At 37.4% G+C, this 25,644-nt stretch overlaps 1 pseudogene across 1 annotated transcript; it reads left to right on the top strand.

The window, feature by feature from the left end:
* The first annotated feature begins 21,751 nt into the window (after positions 1-21,751).
* LOC308554964 (serine/threonine-protein kinase tousled-like 2 pseudogene) lies at positions 21,752-23,824 on the top strand (annotated as a pseudogene). Its single transcript has one exon. The product of its transcript is annotated as a serine/threonine-protein kinase tousled-like 2 pseudogene (transcript).
* Positions 23,825-25,644: the final 1,820 nt, after the last annotated feature.

The raw sequence follows: 25,644 nt of genomic DNA on the forward strand, positions 1-25,644 counted from the left end.
ATATAGGAAAAAAACAGAAAATAAGAGAAAATGTTGAAGACCCTAGAAGATTAATCCAGAAGACACAAGGTCAAAAAAATGAAAAATTTTATTTCAAAATGAGAGCAGGAAATAATATTATCAAAGAAGTAGCAGAAAATTCCCAGTGCTAAAGAAAGGTGAGTTTATAGAATTTAATAAAAGAGACCACAGAATGTAGAACAGGAGGAAAGGAAAATGACAACTACAACAAAACACACCCTTGTACACATCTTCATGCAATTTTAGAACACAAGGATAAAGAGGAAATTCTAAAATCTTCCATAAGAAACAGACAGCAACAACAAAAGTAGGTCCCCTATAAAGAAAGAGGAGTCAAGTTGCTCTCAGAATCTCTTCAGGCTGTGGACACATCCTTTGTATCTTTAAAGATAATGAGTTTCCTCAAAGTTATGACAAAAAATGATTTTGAATTAAAAAATCTATAATTAGTGCAATTATTAATCAAGTGTGAAAGCAGAATAATTTTTTCAAACATGCATAAATTCAAAATTTAATCCCATGCTTCATATCTCAAAAAACATCCTTGTGGAAATACTCTCCAAAACAAAGAAGGAATCAGACAAAGTAAATATGGAATACAAAAATCAGTAGGATTGCAATGAAAAAATAAATCTCATTTGACCATTTTTGTAGTTAAGTTTGTATATATTAAAGATTTCCACAAATAGTATGTGTAACATTTTGGAAAGTCTTAGTGATGTGATTTAAGAGAAGTCATTTTTTCTTCTTTCTTTCAGTCAAGGAAAATGAAAACCAAACCAAATTCATACAAAAAATCAAGGTCTTAATATGACAAAAATCAAAGTAAGGCATGATTAATGAGATATAATTAGAGATAATCCTTTTGAGGTTTTTATGTGAAACATACCCTTTCAAGTTTCATGAAATAGTTCACATGCATCCTTCTCTTATATTGTCTGGTGTTGCAGTGAATAATGCATAGTTACTATCATAATATTCTTAATGTGGTTTATTTGCTTTTGATTTCCCAAATCAACCTGCCATTAAAGAGTGGAAAAAATTATGACTCTACTACAGAATGCAAATATTAGAAAACCTAACACTATTAAAAATAATATAGTTGACAGAATTTTGGAAGTGTTAGGGGAAAGAAGCTATACAGAAAAAGAGGTATAAATATACTACTTTCATCATGTTACATAATGCAGTTAGGAGTTATTCTCTGAAGTTGAAACAATACAAAATTAAGGTTTTTAAATATTATGTAAATTTATGAAGGTGATCAATAGGAAAAATAATTACAAATATATGTAAAAGCAAATGGCAAGAACAAGGAAGTATTATAAGAGATTTCAAATCTTTTCTAGCAGAGTCAATATCTATTGCCAGAAGTTAAAAAAATCAATAAATAGAGTTATAAGAATATTATTTAGATTTAAGATATTTAAGAATTATTTGATTTAGGTTATCAAAATAAAAGCCAAAAAGGCAAAACATAAAACAATGGCCAACTGTAAGAAAAGGTCTGGTGTAAAGTATGGAGAAAGAGCCATTTAACTTTAATTTTTAAAATTTCAGTTCTGTTTCAAATTTTCATTTATTCTGTGATATTTAAAAATTGAATTCCATGTATATACATTATTTTACAGTGATAATAGATAATTATTGTTCACTGTTTAATTACAATTGATTATGATTAATTCATTAATTTAATCATCAAATCAATATTTCCCCAGCACTTACTATGGGCCAAACATAGTTACAGATTTTAAGCCTAGAGATCATTGCCTCATGGATTTCACATTCTACTGGGGAAAACTGAAGGAAAAAAAGCAAACTAACTAACTAAATAAAATGTATTTATATAGTGATAATGCTTTACAGAGAATTCAATAAGATAGTGAGATTTGTCATAATGGGGTTGTGGGGATACATGTGGGAGGTCAGGAAGGCAACTGTGTTGAAGAGTTATTTGAACTGGCTCCTGCTTATTGAGTAGGAAAAAACTTGCTGTGAATAGAGGGCCCTACTGAGTTAGATGAAAAGAGTTGTAGGCAGACATAACAATTGTCACAAAGGCCCGTGGTGGGCTCAAGGGACAGAAAAAGGAATAAGTGCCCATAGTATAGCAGATGAGAGGAGAGTGTAGGGTCTAGACGAAGAGAGGTCTTATAAGCCATGGTAGAGTGGATTTTATTGTAACTGTGACAGAAAATTATTGAAATGAGTGAGAGCTTGAACTTTGGTTTCTGATTGAGAGCCTAATGGAATTTTTAAAAGTATGATGGTAGACAGATTATCTTCTCTGGAGGAATCGTATATGCAAATTCTGTGTCTATCTTGACTTTGGAGAATTAATTATCTTTTAAAGTATCTTTCAACACTGATTTGTAATTGATATTTCACTATGTGGGGAAACTTATTGATGCCTTGTATTGCCCATTTTAGTGGAATATAGTCTATTTTACTATTTGTCACAAAGAATTTGAAGACAATTTTACTTCAACTGTATTGTTTTTTGGGTAAAACAACAGACTTGGATTTCACAGAATAGAAAGATTTAAATTTAATTAACAAGGGATGGGAGTGAACAATTCACAACCTAACTATTCTTTGCCATGGAAATATATTAAAATAAGGAAACAAACACATAAAATAAAGAACTATTGCTCTATTATCACCATCAATTTCCAAAAAAGTGGACAGTTAACACTAAAAATATAGAAAGGGCATATTCTGAAAACTATGGACTGTACTTCAATTGGCATACATTTAAGTTAATAATAATGTCAACCACATGTCTTTGTTCTTTTACTGGGATTGTCTTACCTTATTTCACCCAACCAAAAGGGAAAACCTTTTCTCTCTTAAAGAAAAACACATATAAAAATAATTTTTGAAAGGAAAACTTTGCTTACTGATTAATTTGTATATAATTTAATTGTCCCCTTTTGGGTTCATGAAAATTTTTCTGATTTACTTAGAATCCTAGGCTACTTCTCATAAAGGCACTGAGTCTCCTTTCTCTGAATGTAACTTTCTGAAAACATTCATGGTGAAGAAGGTATTTTCTGCCTAAATTTTTCCTGGTTTGTGGATCATCCTAAAATGGAAGAGATATAATCTTTAATCAAAGCAAAATTGTCATAGTAGTCATCAATAAATATGTCAATAAACACTAAGTCCAGGAGTAAAACTTGAAGAAAAAATTTATGAAGTTCCTCTAGTTTGTTATTCAACTCTACAAGTAACATCTTTCTAATATAATTGTTCAGGGAGATGTATATGTACCTAACTCTTCACGGCTATTTTTCCCTCTTCCTTCTACACTTAAGATAGTGCCATTTGCATTCATATCACCCTCTTATTCCCAATTATTACTGTCAGATGAGGGTAATGCTAGGATTAGTGTAGCAAGGAACCCAAACTGAGGAAAACATACCCAGTGTCTTTGAGCAAAGAATTGAACACCAACAGCAACTAATGAGACTCAAACATATAATAAACCACATGTATTTGCTTAACTCTAAACCAAAATCACTTATTAATTCTATTTCCAAAATGAAGTGGTGAGTGTGTGTGAGAGAGAAAGAGGGAGAGAGAGAAAGAGAGAGAGAGAAAGAGAGAGAGAGAAGTGAAATGTTATTACCTTCACAGCTGGGAACAGAATTCCTTTATTTGGAAAAATGCTTTGGGATGTGCTGAGGATAGAAGATAAGTACCTCAAAAAACTCAAATGCCACCAGAATTGAAGGTTAGAGAAAAGGTGTTCTGTTCAGGAGGGAGGAGAGTTTAGAGCTCCCTGGCAAAGCTGAGAGACTGGGGGTTTGAAGCAGAAAGATGGGAGGAGGGAGGAGATGAGAGATGAGGTGGAGGGCGGGGAGTAGGGATGGCTTCTCTGTGGGAGAGGGTGGAACCTCCAGAAGTGGGGGCTGAGTTAGAAAAATGGAATATGGAAAAGAGGCAGACTATATGGATTTTAAAGTTGTTTGCCTTCCGCATAGGAAATGATCTCATTTTGTTATCTTCATTGGTAAAATTTACTCATTCAAAAATGATTGATGTGAGTGTGTGTGTGTGTGTGTAGGTGAAAGTATTTGTGTGAAAACTGATTTGAAAAGTTTAATTTTTATGTTAAGGTCAATATTATAAACACCAGAACATGTGAGGGGATGGAAGGTAAGGGACCCCTAAGAGGACAAGAGCCCTAGTGCTGTTCAAGTCTACTTAACCCAGAATTTTAAGATATGGGTGCTCCTGGTCATGGGGTTATACTGTGGAATTATAAGTTCAGAAGAGGCATTCCATTCTCAGTATCCCTTTCGTTTTATTTGAACTAGAATTAAAATCTGGCTTTGTTTTGTCATGGCAAAACAAAAAACCAGAATATTTCACTAAATTTAAAAGATGCCAGGTTATTTATATTTGCCTCCATTAAAAGAAGAGAAAAATTTCTTGAACTCATAGAAACAGAGAACAGGTTGGTGGTTGCCAGAGATGGGTTGTGGGTGGTAGAGCAAATGGTTGAAAAGAGTCAGAAGGTACAAGCCTCCAGTTATAAGAGAAATAATTCCTGGAGATGTAATGTACAGCATGGTGACCGTAGTTAACAATACTCTATTGTATATTTGAAAGTTCTAAGAGAGTAGGGTTCTCATCACAAGAAGAAAACATTTGTAACTATATGTGAGATGTTGGATGCTAACTAAACATATGGTGATAATTATTTCATAATACATATATATGCATATATGAAACCATTATATTATACACCTTAAACTAATACAATGTTACATGTAAATTTTATCTCAATAGAATTTAAGATTGGGTAGAAAAAAGAGAAGGTTTTTGACAACATAGCCAAATGAATATTTGCTAATACTTCTTGAAAAATTCTACCAACTAGCTGTACAACAACCTTGAGACACATCCCTTGCCAAGGGCTTACTTTCTTTTCTCATTAAAATAATAAATAAAGGTGTGACTGGCTAATTATCAGTCTCCAAACGTTTACTCTGTACTTTTTTCTAAACCTGCTATTCAGAATGTTTTGAAATACCCAATCATCTGTTCTGTAGAATGAAAGCATGAATGAGGCAATTTATTTTGCCTGAAACACAATTTATATATTCACAGATAATTATAGTAGGCAAGAAATCATGGAAATATATTATAGGCAATATAACATATTCCCACTCATAATTTTTTTTGGGGGGGTGTTGTGTATGTGAGATTTTTCTCTATGGACTTACTGAAAACTGGGGTGGGGAGAAGTGTTGTTCAAATGCTTCAGCATCACCTTCATTAAAATATTTCAAGTATACTTTGAAATAAAATTTTGGAGACCAGTAGGTCCTTGAATCTGGGTCTTGTATATCAGTTATGGAATGCTATATTTTCATTAAAGATATCCAACTAATTGACACCGAATGATATATATTTACATAAAACATTTATGTGTGTGCATGTTCTCAGCTTGAGCGTAGGTGGACATTGTCAACAAGGCTTTTCACTGAGAACAGTCCTGTCTCCAGCACAGTCATGCTTGCACTATACAAACTCACTGTCCTGAACAAAGACTCATGGGCAGGTGCAGACCCATGACTCAAATGAACCGAACAGTCTGTTTTGGAGGAATATTCATTTGGAAGCAAGAGTCTCCGATAGGACTTAAGCTAAGAAAGAACACGCATGGGAAAACATGCAAAAAAAGTCAATTTGTAGAGAAAGTTGAGGATGAAATAAGTTCAAAGAGAAAGAGAGATAAAGACCATGAAGGGAGATAGAGAGTTAATCAGTGGCTTGTGTTTTCTGTTTTGAGAGGATCTATCCAAAATTCATGTATTACTATAACAAGTGCCTTTTTTGTTTTCTTAATTTTTTAAATTTAAATATAATTGATGTATGAAATTAGACAGTAGTGGTTTCAAGTATACAATATAATGATTTAATATTTGTATAGCAAAATGATCACCACAATAAGTCTAGTTAACATCCATCACCACACATTTACAAAATTTTTTTCCTTGTGAGATCTTTTGAGATCTACTCTTTAGCAACCTCAAAGTATACAATACGGTACTATTCTATAGTTACTATGCTGTACATTATTCAAACAATTTTGTATGGGATTTTGTACTTGCGCTTTGTGACTTTATGATGTTTCTCCTTAGTATCCCTGCCCTAGTCCTCAAAGTCTACCACATGAGCTTTACAAATAGCTACTCTCATTAGGTAGGTATTTTTAAAAAAATTTGGAATCTTTTAATGCCCTACTTAAGGGCATTTTTAGTGTAATTTTTTTCTTTTTATTACTAATAAGAGACTAACCAGAATCAAAATTAGAAAAGTGAGTTAATACGATGCTTGGAATGATTATGCTTTTGATATTGTCTAATGATCACGTTCACTTATCATTTTTGTATATCAATTAGTAGTGCGAACAACACTTTCATTTTAAATTTAGGTTGACACTGACAAATGCCTTCAGTTAAAAGAATAAAATCTATAAAAATTACCTATCACTGAACACAGTGTCCCAAACATAGTAACCGCACATTAAATGTTTGTTGAAAGTAGGGATTGACTAGCACATCTTGTGTGAGTAATGGCATTGTGTGACCAAGGTGATAAACTTAAGTTTCAAATAACTGACTTTTCCTTTGCAATTACAGGAAGGGAGCAATAATCATTCTTTGTAAATATTTGTCAGCATTATTTCATAACATTTGGTTACTGAGTATCACTGTTTTCAGAGGAAAAACCAGGTTAGGCTTTCCTTACTGGTGAATCAGTAAGTGTCCACCAAATAAAATGGAACCACACATTGACTTATGATAATATTAATATTAAATCTAATATATTGAGTAATAGAACTCTTTGGTCAGTACAGAAGAAGTTTTATTGCATGAATGAATAAAAGTTTCTGTCATAGCAGTACGCATTTTTAAAGGTAAAGGGTTACCAGCTCAAATGCCTGTAGAAATTTGTAAGTACATGTAGGATGTCCCAAAGATGTACACACACACTTTGAACAATTATAAAGGCAGTGTTTATTAAAATACATTTCATTTTCAAAATTGAGCTATCAGCTGTTAAAATGTATATACATATTTTGGGGATACCCTGTATATTGGTGGAATGGGCCTGGTATAGATAATAGGAAGTGATGGTGACTGAAGCAGTGCAGAAACATACCCAAAGCAATTCAAATTTAAACAATGACCGCAGCAAAATAAACCGTACTGTGTTTGGGGGGAAAAAACCAAAACACCATCAATAAGACTTCTGCCCAGATTTAGCAACGGCCACCCATTTATAATCTTTTTTTGAAGCCAGTAGGCTGCTGCCAGCATCTAATAGAATTGACCTTTGGTGTCCTGTGTTCCTCACAGGTTGCATCTAAAACTACTTGACGCTTTACTTTCTTAACTCCTTGGCTTGTGACCACTCTCTCTACTTTGCTCTTATTTTATTAGGAAAAATGATTCAGTGCTCCACATCTCACCATTTCCACAGATGGAGAACATTTTCACCCCAGTGCCCGAGAGGAAGCAGTATTGGTGGAAAACTTCTCTTCCCTCGCTTTACTCTATTACTTTCCATCAAGAAGAGCACACAATCTTGACAGGATCCTAATTCCCTCTGGATGGAGTTAGCATGTTGAAAATCATGGTCCAGCCTAATGGATTTCTTTCTTTGTTCCTGGGTTGAGACAGGATAGAATACTTGTCTCCTTTGAGTCTTGACATCTGAATGTGCTCAAGATGCTCTGTACTTTTACTTCTTCCTACATGTGGATCTCAAGATCTAGACTTGAGAGAAAGTAGTAGGAACGTCTCCACTTTGACCACAGATCCAAGCTACACCCTCCAATTCAGCTTTGTAAGTAATAAAGGAGGGAATAAATTCAAACTCACACTTGGCCTCTGTTCTATGTATCACTTGGTCAGGCTTTGTAGAGAAGAAATGGTGAGGAGTTAGGCTCCCAGCAACTTAAGGGAATTTACAACCCTGTCTCAGCAAACCAATGGGACTTTTTTTTTTTTTTTTCCTTTGGCATATTAGATTTCTTCCTTCAACTCTGAGCGCATGAACTTAATAAACTATTAAGAAATAGTTGAGAAAACATGGATTAGACCATTTTACTTTCTCAAGATAAGGATGATTTATGTAAGATGTAATTAGAGCTTGGAATAAGTTCAGACAACATTCTTTTATCTTAACATTCTGTGCTTTATCCTGATAAATTTTTTTTTTTAATATATCTTTATTGATTTCAGAGAGAGGAAAGGAGAGGGAGAGAGAGAGATAGAAACATCAATGATGAAAGAGTCATTGATCAGCTGCAGCCCATAACCTGGGCATGTGCCCTGACCAGGAATAGAACCCCGACTGCCTGGATCTTAGGTCGACACTCAACCACTGAGCCACGCCCGGCGGGGCGATCCTGATAAATTTTAAATGCTGATCTTATTATATCTGTCAGAGAATAATGGAAGTCTGCCTCTTGATGTCTTAATGAGAAAGAAATAGTTGTCATCAGATATAATTACTGTCAATCAACTTAGGTATAACTGAGATGAGCAAAGCACCCATGTAAATTCACCTGCCTCTCTTAAGCCAGAGACTCTCTGAAATATAACTACCAAGGACAGCCAGACTTCTGGAGAGTCAGTCACTAGGGTACTAGGGAATCTTAGTAAGGAAACCCCCATAATATGGCTCTGCAAGTATTGGATGTACTGGAGAAAATTAATACTTTATATATATGGAAAGTAAATAAATGGAGATTATGATGACTCACATTTGGAGGTGTAGGGAAACCTCAGCCATGAAAAACTATAAAAGGAGTCAGGGAAGCCAGCAAAGAGGATTTCTACATTGCCAGTCAGATCAGCAGAACAGGTTTTCTCAATCACCCATATAATTTGATTCTCATTGAAATGTGAAGAAATTGGCTTCTATACTCTTACCAGAGATTTCACTCATCCTCTCCATAGAGCTTTTTTTTTTTTAATCCTCACCCAAGTATATTTTTTCCACTGCTTTTTAGAGAGAGTAGGAAAGAGAGAGAGAGAGCAAGAGGAGAGAGAGAGAGAGAGAAACATCGATGTGAGAGAGACACATTGATTGGTTGTCTCCTGCACATGCCCCAACTGGGGCTGGGGATCGAGCCTGGAACTGAGGTACGTGCCCTCGGCTAGAATCAAACCTGGGACCCTTTAGTCCGTGGGCCAATGCTCTAACCACTGAGCAAACCATCTAGGGAGCGATATAGCTTTTGATTGGGCTACTGCAGAGAATGATAGACTTTGAGTAATCACTGTCTTGTTCTTGTCAGTCACCTAGTTTGAGTGGAGATAATGGGTCTGGATATGGCAAATTGGCTTTGTAATACCAGTACTTCAAATCCTTAATAAGCTTAGTTTTGAATTAATAAGATTACAGAGGACCTTTAGGCAGCCCTGGAATAATGATACTCTCAGGAACCATAGCAATTACTGAAGTGCTGCAGCCAGAGCCAGAGTCATGGTAGATGCTTTGCATGAGCAGTCCAGAGTTCTGGGTCTAAAAAACAGAGAACATCAGGCTAAGGAGGTAAAAAGCCTTAAGGGTAATATTCTTTCTGTACTAAAACATTTAAAGTTTTGTTATAATTTTAAAATGTATATTTATCTCTCTGAATTTAAAGAACCTTGGCCTGATAACTCCACTATCCATTTCCTTCAGATGTGCTCAAAAACCACAACTTTGGGATTAATCAAAATTGTGATTTGGGAGAGAGATCATAGGTCCTAAATCTGAGTATTGGTATTTAAGAAAAATAATAATCAATAATTTCATGAATTACAGTACTAACTGTAATTCCAGGAAAGTTGGATCTGTTGAGGACTAATTTGACCATTGAAGGATACAGGGTAAAAATACTTGAATTACAGGGTTGTACTAACATAAATGGACACAGGGGACCAAATAAATTTCTTAAGGTGGGTTCATTTCCTCCTGAGTGTATTATTGGAATTATTTTTATTGCTCTGTTGAAGAAGGCCCTCTTGCATGGGTAGAACTTACATGGTACCGCATGCTGGTAAGTAGCTATGACAAATGGGAAGGTGTGTAGCAATACAGCTCCACCAAGACAAAACTCGAGCAGTTCCAGATTCCAGGGCAAGTGAGGGCTCTGGGAGGGGAATGAGTGGGTGCTGATTCTTCTCAAAACCCCTCTATTGATTTTCCACTTTGGCCATCGATACTTCCATGTGAGTCATTAACTACAGAATACAGGAAACAGAGCGAAAGGGAACTCTATCACCATGGCAAGTGCTGTACTTGTGGTTTCTATTCAGGAAGATCTCTAAATCACCCTTAATTGATAGTGAAGACATTTTTTCCAGGAACAATGCAATTTAATTCCCAGGCACTTGGCAGTATTTAGAAATTTATTTTCTGCTGTAATACCACAAGGTTATTAAACTTCCCCTATATCAAGTCATAATCCGATAAGATTTAGTGTCTTAGTTTAACTCAAACATTGAATTAATATTCTCACCAATGACATTTAGGTAGAGGTGATTCAGAAGGGATGATGTAGACTCTCTGACTTCCCTTATTTATTTTATGACCATTAAATATAAAACAAATTTAGGTGTTCAACCAGATATAACATTTATAGGAAAACAGGAAATTGGGGGCAACTAGAAAAAGCCTACTGCAGACCTTCTGTTGATGTCCTTATTTCCAGTCCGGTTCTCCTAATCCTGTTTCTCCTAGTGGTGCCTGTCATTTCTTTAGGCTGGCACTACGTTGTCAAGGCATCTGATTTTCCCAAGCTTCCACGTGAATGAAACTGGAAATGTGACACTATTTACCCTGGTGGATAGTACCAAATTTACAGCAAGTCTGATAATTCTTTTCTTAATATATACCACTCATGCCAACATGAGCACTTGGAGGGAAATAGCCATGGATTCTAATCATTAATACTCAGCCACACCCTTGCAAATATTTGTGAGTGGAGGCCAAGCTATTGTTACACTTCTCTAAGGAAGGGATCAAACTATTCTACTTTAGAAATTGGGGGGGAAAAAAAATCAATGGATTGAAATATATGATAACGATTAGTATGAACTAACGTCAGGTCAGACTCTGGTGAACTTGTTGACCTAGCTCTGCCTACAAAACTTGACCATAGAGCAGAATCTCTGTCAGATTTCCAGTGGCTTCTCATAGAGGATCAAGCAGATTAGATGAGTGAAATCTTCTAATTGTGCAAAATAAAAGTGTTCCATATTTAGTGATGGTAAAGGGTCTGTATTAATCAGTGTTAGATTTAGTTGCAAATAACAGAAAATCTTAAATAATCAGAAGTTTATTTCTCTGAAAGTCTGGCTGTAAGGAGTACAGGACTAGTAGAGTAGTACCTTGTTAATCAGAAATCTTAGCTTTTTCAGTCTTGCTACTCTGGCCTTTCTGGGCATGTTTTGTCATGGGCCAACACATCAGCTGAAGTACTAGCCATCCTATTCGTATTCTCTTAAGGAGACTTCTAAATGTCTCACACACATTTCCAGTTTCATTTTATTGGCCAAATGTTAGTTATATGGCTAAATCTAGCTGCAAGGGAGGATTGGAAATACATTTTTTTAATCAAATGTGTAACAGATTCACACTTCAATTACTAAGAAATAAAGGGAAAATAAATGCTCAGAGTCAATTAGAAGTACCTATCTCAGATGAAATGAAAAACATCTGTCACATCCAAAAGTTTGATCATTTTATTTTTAATTATTTTAGTACAAACTAAATTTTTTCAGTCTTCACTCCAGAAATTTTCAAAGGGGTCACAATAAAAGTAATAAATCTTACCTGCTTTGGTATGTGTCTAAAATCTTCCACAATGCTTTTGTATTCCCAGGGGTCTTCAGAAAGAATACCTTTTGTGCTCTTAAATAAATCTAGTTAGTTTCCATGGGGCATGCAAGGGAGGATTGGAAATACATTCTATCAAGTGTTCAACTAAGATTTATACTTCAATTTCTAAAAAGTAAAGGAGAAGTAAATATTTAGAGTCAATCAGAAGCATCTATCTCAGATGATTTGAAAAAATTTTTTTTCTATGTCTCCCTCTGCTCCCTGGACATGATGCATATGCCAAACTATTCTGCTTATTGTCTGACTACTGCTGCAGCTCATGGGCATCAGACCTGTTTGGTTCTGTGCCCATCTGAACTGGCTATAGCTGTAGAACATCACACACACATGCAAAAAATGTCGAACATGCACAATGTTTGAGAGTAAGTTGCAGACATCATGGCCCTAAATACTTCAGTGAGTATTTTCTCTGATCAAAAATATTTTCCTACATAACCACAGTACAGTTACCAACTTCTGTGTATTTATCATTGACACAATAATTTAATTAAATCTGCCTTCCACATTCTGGTGGTGTCAGTTTACCCCAAACTTTCCTTTATAGCAAAATTATTCACCTTTGGATTTCCCTTCCCCAGGATTTCTACGTATTCAAATCTTTCCTCAGTCCCCTGGGTCTTCAGCTTTCTAAATGGAGATATATTTCTTCCCAGTATTAAAAAAAACATTTTTTGAGAGAGAAGAAATATTAAAAAAGAAAATTATACTACTTTATAAGATAAACAAATATGTTTTAAGGAAGACTTGATAAGAATTGTATTTTATACATTTTTTTTGTATGATGATACTCAAGTGTTTGTAAACCTTTAATCTCTTAACAGAATAAGCAGTCTGTCTAACCCCAGATTTCTTTACACTATGTAATCCTTTGTTTTCATAGTTCAGTGTTTTTTAAATTTGTGTCATAGAATCTCCTGGGAAGCCTAAAAAAATATTTAATTGGCACATTTTCGAGTGCTTGAATGTGTGCCAGACACTGTTGTGTGAAAAAGAAAACTGTGGAATAGCTTTGGGCCAAGAAATAACAGTCTTCATTTGGAATGCTTTCTCTGGCTGCTGTGTTGAGAATATTCAATATGGGAGCCAGGGGCAATACAGGGAAACCAATTCCAAAGTCTCTTACTTTACACAAGTCAAATAAGAGATGGTGGTAACTTAGGTGAAGGTGAAAATAATTGACAAGGTGGGAAGTGGACAGATACTGGATTTATTTTGATGATAGAGTCAATAAGATTTGCTATTTGATTGGATATGGGGTATGAGATTAAAAAGCAGATTTGGCAGTGACACCAAGATTTTGGTCTGAGTAAGTTTTCTCCATATTTTAGCAATTAGAATGAGCAAATACCAAGTAAACAGGATGCGCTGATTGCCTGACAGCCAAGTTTATCATGATATGGTTAAAGGCATAAAAGTATTTTCTACTAAAATATACTTTAAAAACCCAAGAAGCAAAAGCAAGCAACCTAATTAAAAAATGAGCCAAAGGCCTTAACATACACTGTGCCAGAGAAGATGTTCAGATGGCAAATACGTATAGGAAAAGATGCTCCACATCATATGTCATCACGGAAGTGCAAAATAAAACAACAATGAGATGCCACTATACACCTCTTAGAATACCAAAATCCAGAACACTGACAATACCAAATGTTGGCAAGGATGTGGCGACTAGGAAGTTGCATCATTTTTGGTGGGAATACAAAATGGTACAGCCACTTAGGAAGACAGTTTGGTGGTTTCTTACAAATTTGAACACTTACTGTATAATCCAGCAGTCACGTTATTTGGTATTTACCCAAAGGAATTGAAAACTTACGTTCACATGAAAATCTGTTCCCTGATGTTTATAGCAACTTTGTAACTACCCAAACTTGGAAGCAACCAAGATGTTCTTCAGTAGGTGAATGGACAAACTGTGGTACATCCAAACAACTGAATATTATTCAACATTGAAAGAGAATGAGCTGTGAAGCCATGAAAAGACATGGAGAACTTTAAATGCATATTACTAAGTGGAAGAAGTCTATCTGAAAAAGTTACATACTGTATCATTCCAATTATCTGATATCCCGGGAAAGGCAAGACTATGGACACAGTGAAAATATCAGTGGTTGCCAGGAGTTGGGGTGGGGCAGGAAGAATCAATTAGCAGAGCACGGGATTTTTTAGGGCAGTGAAAATCTGTATGATACCATAATGTTGGATACATGTCATTACACACTTGTACAAACCCATAACATGTACAACACCAACAGTGAACCTGTTTTCTGGGTGATTATGATATAAGTTCATCTTTTTCACAAATTATCCCTTTGGTGATGGATATTGATAAAGGGGGGGGGGCTATGCATCTGTGTGTTGGGGGGGGGGTAAGACACCTTCCTCACAATTTTGCTGTGAACCTAAAAATTCTCTAAAAAAAACCTCTTTAACAAACACACAGCTCCTAAAACCTACAAATCTGAGTAGATGATTCTCAAGACTCATCTTTGGGGGGTGGGAGGTTAAATATCATTTTTCATAAGCTTCCATATACAAAAGGGATCTTTGCTACCTGGGTTTTCATGTGAAAGTTCTGCTTCACACGTACAGTGATGGAGAATTCAGTATTAGTAAGGCACCCATTGCATTTTGAATAGTATGGAGTGTTAAGAAATTCTGCCTTGTGTCCCAGGAAAAATTTACTTGTTTAACATTCTGCCTCTGCAGGTGCATAGACTAAGTCTATGTTTTCTGTAACAAAACAACATTTGAGTATTTAAAAAGAATTATACAGCCTCTAAAGTTTCCTTTCTCTAATGCCTTTAGGGGAATCCTTCTTTTGTATCTATGATAAACCAGGAGAATATGTCTAGGTTTTATTGATAGATACGTATTTTGATTTTTTAGTTTTTGCTTCCTGGAGAATTTTTCTGGTTTTACTTTCAGATTTCTATATTGACTGATTGGACAGTAGTCAGAGTAAATATTGGCTCCAAAAAGCATATCTAATAAGGATTTACTCATTTCCCTTGTAAAGGTATTTGTGAGTCAGGGTGAATAAAACTTGTTTTTGAATCTTCTTGAAAGGGGATTGTATTGTGTTCCGCATTTATTTTCCTCTTGTGTCTTTCTTTTTCCTTTTCTTGCTGCATAATGATCTTCCTTGTCTTCTTTTCTAAAATATAACAGAGAAATGTCAAGCCTTAATGCCCTAGTCAACAAATACATATATCTCCAGGATTAAGAAGAACTGTTGTTGAACTTTGAGGATTTCATTGGGTGGAAGGAAAGTCAATGTGAATTTACAGTTTGACAAAAGGTAATGAACTCTTAAGTTAAACAGAGGCAAGCGGCTTGAAATAAAGAAGTAACTACCTCCCTAGCTACTGGTTAGACACATCTGAAGTGTGTTCAATTTGTGTATGATGATCCTTGTGCTGGGCAGACAGAGCGTGGACAGGAGACAGCTCAGCTGTGTTTTGGCCCCTCTCATCACCACCACTGGTGTAAACCCATAGGTAAAAACATGAGTTAGAGGAAGTCTGGCAACCTCCTCATTTTCTCCTCACATGCTTCTCAAGGAAACCATTCCAAGGATATGGAAAATCAGAACAATTGCTGTGGTCCCTCTGAGCTGCTTGTCCCAGGCCTATTACCTGAGAGTGCTGTCCCACTCCTTGTTTGCTGTAGGAGTTTGGGCTTTGTCGTGGTCCAGCTGTTGGAACCTATTGTCTGTATATCATCTTTATGTAGAGCAGAGTGTATGTGCCTTCTAGAGGCAAAATTTTTCAGATTTGATAAACATAAATTTTCAGATGTCATGAATGGGAATCATATAAAGGCAGCACCCTTGCCCTTGGTAAGGACTCAGGTGTTAAGGCAGGGATGGTGAAGGCAGTGACCACAGTGCATTAACTTGGCAGGCCAGTTGGGGGATACAAAGGGAAGAGAGGACATGTCCTGGAGTGCAGTCCGGTTCAGACAACTCTCTCCACCATGCTATTCCCAGACATCTTCTCTTGCGCCTCCTACCTTATCAAAATAAGCTTGTTCAAAATACCACTCTGTTCAAACATGCTTTTCTGCTAGGTCCCTACATATTAGTGAGTTAATTGATCATGTCTTCATTAAATGGCATTTGATGACTTGTTTTTAATATTATTGAGTTGTGGTTAAAAAGGCCTTTAAAAGGGAAGAGGTGAGAGGAATATCAGATAAGTAGCAGATTGATTGGGGAGATTTTTAATGCCATTAGATTTATATCATGTTGTCCGCTGCTTACATATCCTAAAACATTCTTTCTGAGTAGACACTTCTTTCTCACTGCAAATTCCTTTTTACACTGTACCGTGTTTTCCTTTAGAAGGGCAACTGTCTTTTACAAAGGCGAGAACAATAAAAGTGAGCAAAAGTGGTGTCCGTCACCATTGACACTAGGCTCTCTCTGGCCTATATTTATTATCTTTAAATACACAGTTTTGTAGAAAATTTTATCTGGGAATATTAGAAAAAAAGTTAGGAGTCCTCAACCTGAGAATATAGAGTCTGAAATTTTATTATTTCATGAAAATATCTTTTGTTTTACTTCTTATGCATTTGGTAATAAACTTATGCATTTACTTCTTATGCATTTGGTAAGGCCCTACCTCCCACTGAAAACGAATGAGTACCTGGACATTCTATACTTGATCTCATAGGCCCTTAGCACAGACTTCCCTAGATCCAGTCTGTTTCCCTTTCTGCTCTGAGCCCTGAAAGCCTGACCCCTATGGATGACATCACTAGACTTCTTTACTCTCTGGCTTCTGCTCAGATTTGAATGATGGGAGATGCACGTAAGATGCATTTTGTGCTGTGGATGGGTCCCTTTCCTGCCTCCAACTCTTACTAAGCTCTGGTAACATCATTCCTCCCCTTGCCCTCAGGCCTTCAAGTGGTAGCAGCTTTCTACTGGTTCCTAGGTGCCTCTGTGTCTGGTAATAAGCTCTCTTTATTTAAACTCTTGGATCAGGCCATTTGCTTCCTGTTAGCACTCTAAAGCATGGACTCAAGAAAAGTTTAGGTTAAGTCTTAAATAATCCTTCCATTATTCTCCACCTATTTATTAGGCACCTTCTATTTGTACTGTCTTAGGCACTGGGGTGATGGATACTAGTTAGTTGTGTTAGGTATTGAGGGGATGGATACCAGTTAAGAGTGGCATTTGTCAAGGAAGGCAACAGACTAACTATAGTGTAGTTCTTCATATTCTGTTGGAACCAAACTTTTGACCCTGAAGGACCATTGGCCTGAAGTCCCAAGTCATTGACTATGCTCTGACCGAGAGACCTGTAACTACTGCTGAATGAGCTGCTCTGTCTGTAAATGTCTCCCTAAGCAAAAAGTTGTCCTGCCACTTTAGGTGAAATGTATACAATATATCTGTATATACTTGTGGATGTATATAGTGGGATGAGGGTATGAAGAACAAAGAATAAACCAATATCTCAAATTCTTTTTTTTAAAAACCCATTTCCTTTCTGTTTTCATGAGATGTGTCTGTAGACAGAGCAGAAGGGACTTATACTTATTTAGGAAACAGAGTGTAATGAATAGAAAGCACCTGCCCTCTGAATTAGATCTGAAATGGAACATAGGCACCAAGAGGGGCAGGGAAAGCGAGGGCACCAGTTTCCTCCAAGGGCAGGGAATAAGAGCAGTTGCAATGCTGACTAAAAGTTGGGCACATATCTGGATTGAATCCCAGCTCTTCCACTTACTAATTACGTGGCCTCTGTCAAATCACTTAACCTTATCAACCTTCAGCATTCTTTTTTGTTCTACGGGGGCAATTCTATGTATGTTGTCAAGTTTTGAGATATATATAGCACTTGCCATGCAGTAATTGCTTTAAAAATTATAGCTGCTATTATTGTACAGTCATAACAACAGCTATAGGTGATTTCATCAATATGTGAACGTCATAGAGTGTGCTTACACAAAACTTGATGATGTACCTCCTACAGACTTATGGTATATTGTACAGCCTGTTGCTACTAGGCTATGTTAATGTACTGAATATTGTGGACATTCTACACAATGGTATTTGTATTATCTAAACATAGAAAAGGTAGAGTAAAAATATGGTATAAAAGATAAAAAGTGGTCCACCTGTGCAAGGTACTTACACAAATGGAGCTTACAGGACTGGGAGTTGTTCCGGTGAGTCAGTGAGTGAGTAGGGAGTGAATGCAAAGGGATGGGACATTACTGTACACTACTGTAGATTTAATAAACACTTAGAGTACATTTAATCTACACTAAATTTATAACATAACATGAGGTTAAATCAAGCACAAGAGAAAATGATACACTCAAAGAGATGTTGTAAGCATGAGTTGTATGAGGCTGCTGTGGGTGTAACATGGCATGTTGTTTACAGCAAATTATTTTTTTATAATTAGAAAGAGTACACTTTAAAATAACCATAAAAAGATAATATAGTAAATGCATAAATCAGTAGCATAGTTGTTTATTATCACTGACAAGTGCTATGTACTGTACATAATTGTATGTGCTCTACTTTTATACAACTTGTAATGAAGTAGGTTTGTTTAACTTGCATCACCACACACATGTGAGTAATTTGCTATGTTACAGAGTTACAGTGGCTATGATGTCACTAGGCGATTCGGGGTTTTTTGGCTCCATTATCATTTTATGGGACCACCATCATATATGCAGTCTACGTTGATGGAAATGTCATTATGTGACACATGACTGTACAACATATTCTCTTGCCTGTCAACACAATCTCCCACCTCTTCTTTTTCATCAATACACTTTTGTACTTTTTTTCCTGGTAGCTGATGAATTCTTGTCTTCTCTGTCTGCCCTTAAGTGTTAGGAGTTTAGAACTATGTCTTTTAAAGTAGTTCTGGAAGCTCTCATCAAATTTACAAACTAATAATGTCTAACTCTTAGCTCTCTGCATTCTGCAAAGCATATGTGTTTGCTAAGCTATATTAATATTTATCTTCTGGAAAATCATCATGTCTTTGGTGAGGAGGCAAGAAGCCAAGTGCTAGATACAAGTCTTTGAAATGGGGAAAGAATAAAGGTCAGGTCCTGAGGATGTTGATCTGGAGTTAAATCTTGTCCATAAATGACTTCTGTAAACATATCTTTGGCCAGTGGTCATTGACCTCTTCAGGATTTAGTCTTGTGAGACTATTCCCTGGTCATTAGTTCGTCAGACTGTGTATTCCTACTTACAGAAATCATACAACAGCTATATTTATTATCCACATATCCCAAGTCTTTAAATAAGACCTAAATAGCTGTACCCAACTTAGTAAAGTCGGTGTGACATCATCCAATTTTAGTAAGAAGGAAAGAAAAATTTATACCAACTTAATAACAGTTTAGGAGCTTTTCATTTACAAGAAAATGATTTGAGACCGTAAGTATTTAGTGAGGTCTGGCATTACGTAACTAAGGCCAGAACTGTGCCTAAAACTTTGCTTGTGCAGAATTAATTGAGGGGCATGCTATCTTCCCCCTGACAGAAAATATCTCATTTCCCTCCAAGTCATCTGCACTAATCTGCTTTGTGGCCTCCAATGATGAGAGTCATTCTTTTTAGTGAAAACAAACAGCATTTTTTAAAAAGCAATTATTTTGTTCTGGGTCCTTCATTGAGTGAGAATAATAATAAAAACATACAAAAGATTCAGCTCATGTCTTCAGGTAAGTTGCCATTATGATTTAAAGCATTTTCTTAGACTACTTTCCATTCTTTTGGCTGCAGTGGTTAAACCCAACTCAAATTAGCTTAGACCAAAATAAAAATAAAACAATTTGTTGGCTGATTTATACGAACAATGGGAATGACAGCAATTGTCAAAAGTTTCTCCTATCTGTCTTGTTTCTCTCTCTGAGTTGAAATCACCCTTGGACAGCTTTTTTCTTGTGTCTGGAACTGTGGCCATTAGCACACAACAATTTATTACCAAAAAGGATGAGAAGCTTTCTTTAGTGCTGGTTTGTGATAGTCATAGGACTCTGATGGACCCAGCTTAACTCCTGTGGTTGGTGGGGGTGTTAGGATAAAAGCCTGTTGCTGGAACTACTGAGATGGGGTACCAGAGAAGTTTCCCCAAACAAGGGGAGTATTGTTATCATCTGAGTACTTATAATACAATATATACCCTCCAGCCTCTTCTAATCCCCATAAATTGTTGCTCTTTGTCAGATTTTTGGAAAGTGTTTAAGGCAGACACTAAAACTAAGAGAACCCTTAGCTAATTTACTAATTTGCAACACCGTCAAAGGCCCTGATATCTGAAGAGAAAGTTGTTTTCTGTACTAATATCCTTTAATCATTGAATTCTGTACTGAGGAGGTAGAGATTTTAAGGTTTGTTTTAATTTTAGATTCAAAATGCTGTACCTGAAAACAGTAATGCACACAGTATTTACAGACTTTGTTAATTAAAAAAAGATGATGAACCTACAACATAATTCATTTCTAATAAGGAATATTTAAAGAAATTGATTTAAAATGATGAGTATTATTCTTATAAAAAATTGCAAGCTTTGATAACCATCATTCAGAATTGTTGCCTGAAACCTAGCTGAATGGAAGACTTACAACTAGGGATTTAAAGAAGCCACACAGAGCCTGGTGATGGACAGAATTTGTTTATGAAAGTGAGTTATTGAGGGAGAAGTTGCAATCATCAGCTGCCACGTCAATAAGAGTGATGACTCTGCGATTCAACTACTGAATCACAACAGGCATATCATTTATTTCAGGGCCTCAGGCATTTGAAGGACAGCAGGTTTCAGTTGCTGAATTTTTCCGGCAGTGACCTCAAGGTGTGGTTGACAACCATCTCAGTTTCTGATGAGGGAAGATACTTTTGCCAGCTATACACTGACCCTCTCCCTCCAACTAGGAAAGTTATGCCATAGTCATAGTCCTGGTCCCACCATGTGATCTGATGATCAATATCCAGGAAGACACCGCATGGAAGGTGAGGAGACTGAAATCAACTGCACTGCCATGCGAGCAATCCAGCCAGACTATCAGGTGGTTCAAAGGGAACAAGGAGCTAAAAGGCAAGTTGGAGGTGGAAGAGTGGTCAGACCTACACATTGTGACTGAAGATGCCCTAGGAGTGTGATGGGGTCCCAGTGATCTGTCAGGTGGAGCACAGTACCTGTTGCCAGAAACTTGCAGACCCAGCAGAATCTAGAAGTACAGTATAAGCCTCAAATGCATATTCAGATGACTCACCCTCTACAAGGCCTAACCCCCACAGGGGATGAGCTTGATTTAACATGTGAAGCCTTCTGGAAGCCTCAGTAAGTTCTGAAAGACGAGGTTGGCAGAGGGTCATGAGCAGTAAATGTTACAACACAGACTTATGCATTCATAACGCATTGTCCTGTCTCCTCTCCCTTGCTGTAAAGAATGGAATATTTTTCAGGAAATAAAAGAATAATCAGTGGAATAAAAAAAATGCAAGCTTCCTTCCTGAGCTTCCCTTGGGCTTTGTCAGGTGCCAGGAGCTTGGTCCTTGACGCCCTCCTGCTCTCCTGCCCTCTTGTGCAGCACCTCCCTCCCCCAGAAGGGGCTCCCCCAGGTGGAGCTTAGAAAGGGGTTTCAGTGCTCAGGAGAGGCCCCCGGGTCTGCCCAGGGGCAGAGCAGAGTGGTGGGCAGCCAGGGAGTGGCAGGCAGTGGCAGTAGATATGATGGGAGGATTGTATAACTTGGACCCAAGATAGCAGGAATTATTAGAGGCCAAGTTTCCTGGAGTAGATGTTAGTGTAAGTGACTACTCAATAGTGAGTCTTCCAACCAGGGTGTGTACGATACCCTTGAGTGATAAAGAAGTAGAGGCTTCTAAGAAATAACAGAATGACTAGCGAAACCAGAAAAGCAAAGTTGAACTATACAAAACTAGTAGGAGAAAGGCACTCCCAGGGAACATAATATTCATGGTTACTTTAAGTTTGCTGGGGGAAGTGGGTGAGCCAGGAACCAGCCTTGCAGAAGTGTTCCCCCAGTCGCACGATCCTCAGTGCACCATTCCTTATCTAATCCTGTACCATGGGGGTAGAAGAGCCCCTCTGTGGTTTAGATGGCAGTGCTGCAAAGGAGCGGTTTTCTCTGCCAACCCTGATGTCAGTGATGCTAGCAAAACCGTGGCTTGACACAGAGGAGCTGGCACAGAAGGGAGCTGGCCTCTGCTTCACTTTGGTTTTAGCTCAGCAAAACAGACCCTCCTCTACAGGGTCTACATTCCTGCAGGTCCCAGAAACAGATCTCCATCCTGATGGAGATGGACCCAGCCCGACCTCACAATAGAAAAAATATCTGCACTAGAAAACAGTGAGAATTCTGACTTAGAGAAGAAGGAGGGAAGAATAGATGGTTAGTAAAGAGCCCGGCTGTGATTTGAGATGACAGATTGATGAACAGCAAAAATTCTAGAGAAAGACAAAGAACGATTAAATAGATGTGTGACAATGAGCAACAAACTCCTTATACAAAAGTCAAAATGAGAGAAGATGGTATGTACAGATAAGAGTATGCAAGACCACTTGAGATTAGGTCACTTTACCGCTATCCGACGTGGGGCCTCTTTTACTGAACAATGGACGGGTGGTTTTGCTTTCCAGCACTTTATCAAGTAACAGGTAAGAATAAATTCACAGAGAGAAGAGAGAGAAAGACAGTGGAAAATGTTAGCGAAGCAGAAACCTCCTGCCATGGGACATGTGCCTCCAGCAAGCAATGAGCAGAAACAGCAGAAAAGCAAGACCATCTGAGCTGAAAACGAAATGTAACTTTAACAGAACATGAACAAGAAGAAATCTTCAAACTCAGATTAGGTCATCTTCTTAAAAGGAGGAAGCAGAGATGCAGGCAGGGTTAGAAAGGGTCAGAAATCTATATATCAGGGAACTAAAAAAGACACATAATAAAGAGAATTCATAATTAATGTCCATCCAATGCTAAATGACAGATATTTGTTGTTACATTTTTAGTGTAAAGGATATTTCAGTGAAGTGTACAGAACAAAGATACATAGCTGTGAAAATTCACCAGTTAAATAAAAACTGGAGAGATGAGAAAAAGAATTATCACAGGCTATGTAGAGAATGCCAGATTCACAAAGAACGGGTCATTCCAGAATAGTCAAGCTGTATGATTACTTTTCACTGAACACTGACCCATTTTGTACAGTAATAGGATACTATAATGGAAATCATCTGGAATTCTACAGGAAACAGCACAAATTAATGTTGGAGAGAGAGGCCCCAGGCAATCCATTATCACGCAGACTGTGAGTGCTTTAAAGTATTTCAAATTAAATAAAAACTCCTATCATACACTATAACCTCAAACTAGGTAATATTCTTTTAGTAAATGGTACGGCATATAGAGACACAAAAATCACAGATTTGGTCTTTCCAAGATCATGGATGATGATAGCAACAATTCAGTGGATGGCATGGAGCTAACATCACAAGGTGCTGGTCACTTATTGATATTTACCACCAGAGTGTTTGGTGAGAAAGAACCACCAAAGACTTCAAATAAAGTTGACCTCTGGTCTATTGGTGTGATCTTCTACCAGTATCTTTATGGAAAGAAGCTTTTGCAGTAACCAGTCCCCAGCAAGATATTCTACAAGATAATACCATTCTTAAAGCTACTGAAGCACAGTTTCCCCCAAAACCAGTAGTAACACCTGAAGCAAAGGTGTTTATTTGAGAATGCTTGGCCTACCAAAAGTAGCTGGCCTGTGACCCCCTACTTGCTGCCTCACATCCAAAAGTCGGTCACCACCAGTAGCTCTGTTGAAGCTGCTATCGCATCAAGGGCATTCAATAACAGTTTGTCTAATTGAGACCCGCTCCTAGGCCACCAACTGCTCAACACACACACAGTGGATGAATGGCATTCGGCAGCAGGTTTGGAGCACAGTGAATCCAAATAGATCTCGTGAAACCTGTAGCAGGGGCTTTTATTTTCTTGCTTTTTTCCCATCCATAGTGCATCACAACATGATTCTGATTGAGGAAAAAAGTTGGATAGTTGGACCAGGTGTTGTAGGAAAGGGTTTCTCCCAAGGTTCCGGCATGAATGGCCACTGCATGTGGCTGTTCTGAGTGAGTAAAAAGAAAAATGAAAAACTGGTTCCTTGTACTGTGAACTTGAAACATACAGATTCGGGGGGGGTCCCTGATGCAGTGCTTCAGATGAAGAGTGTGGACTTGAAAATACAGATTGGGCTAGTCCAGTGTCTATATTTAAACTTGTTCTTATTTTTAAATAAAGTTGAGATGACATTTCCTGAAAAGTTTGTAGCACAAATGCTTAACTGGGGATGGTGTTTGACTTCAGAGGCAAGAAGTTGTTATTGTCTGTTAAAGGCACTGGAGTTAGTGTTTTATCTCTAAATAATTTTAATTTTTAAAAACATGCATCCCCCTCCCCCCTTTTTTAATCTTTGAAAGAATACATTTGGTCATAGAGTGAAGCCCATATTAGCAAGTACATGCCAGTGGTCATTCTGCTCAGATGCAGCTCTCTCCCTCGTCTGGTCTCCTGTGTGCAGTTGCTTCCTTATCTCAGCAGGGAGGCAGCTGAGTAGGAGTGCTGAGATGTGTGGGGCTTTGCCATTAGGCAAAGAATTAAGGTTAGAAGACTGCAGCTTGGGTCTATCTAAGTTTTCAACTATTTCTTCACAATGTGAACACTCAATGATTATCTCTTTTGATTCATTTAAAATGCTATTTAAAAAATCTTCATCTGTCAAAAAAAATGCAAGCTTCTGTAATTTCAGGTATTAATATGAAAAGTCTATTGAATGTGCTCCCTTTAAGAAAAGTTAACTTTTCAAATCCAACTAGTGTGTTGCTTGCATGTCATCTTCCCATTTGCCCAGGGACTCTGAAGGGACACATGAAGAATAGCAAATAGGGAGCACAATGGCAGAGCCCAGTGACACGTCACTCTGCCTCCTCCTCAGTGGTGATATTTGATAAGCTTCTGACTTCTCTCTGCCTTAGCTTCCTCAATTTTAAACCAGCCATCTCTATAGTATGTTTTTAGCAAGGTTATGCTAAGGGTCTGAGGTGAATATTCTTTCTGGTTCCTTGGGAAGCTGTATATTATTGTTTGTTTGTTTTCTAAAAATATTGGCACTTGCTTTTCCACCTTCCAGAAGATCTAAGATAGGGAACAGGAATGAATTGTTTTTCTCTCTAAGGTAGCTTAAGGCGGGTCAAAGCACCACTTCAAGCATAGGCCAAGAGCCTGCCCATTCTTGCAGGGACCTGCCTGGCAAAAAGCCAGCTTTGGCTCATACAGGAGGAGTGATATTGTTGGTGGCAGGAAAAGGGCACCAGGTGTTAGACCTCAGTTCAGCAAACTCGGTTTTTTTAAATTCTGGCTAAGAGAAGAATTCAGAGCCAAGACTCAAATTATAAGAGAGTTTATTTAGAAAGTCACAGAGGTAGAAGAAGTGAGCTGTAGAAGAAATGGGCTCAGAAAACAAGTTACAACAAAAGAAGGGCCCTTGGAGTTTAGGGAAGAGAGGGAGAGAGATATGCGCCTTGAGGGACAGAAGAGGGAGGAGAGGCATTGGGTGTGCTCCTGGGGGGGAGAGAGAGAAAGAGAGAAAGAGAGAGAGAGAGGGAGGGAGAGAGTGAGAGAGGGAGGGAG

Source organism: Miniopterus schreibersii, assembly GCF_964146895.1.
Source record: "Miniopterus schreibersii genome assembly, chromosome: 3".
NCBI classification, from domain to species: Eukaryota; Metazoa; Chordata; class Mammalia; order Chiroptera; family Miniopteridae; genus Miniopterus; species Miniopterus schreibersii.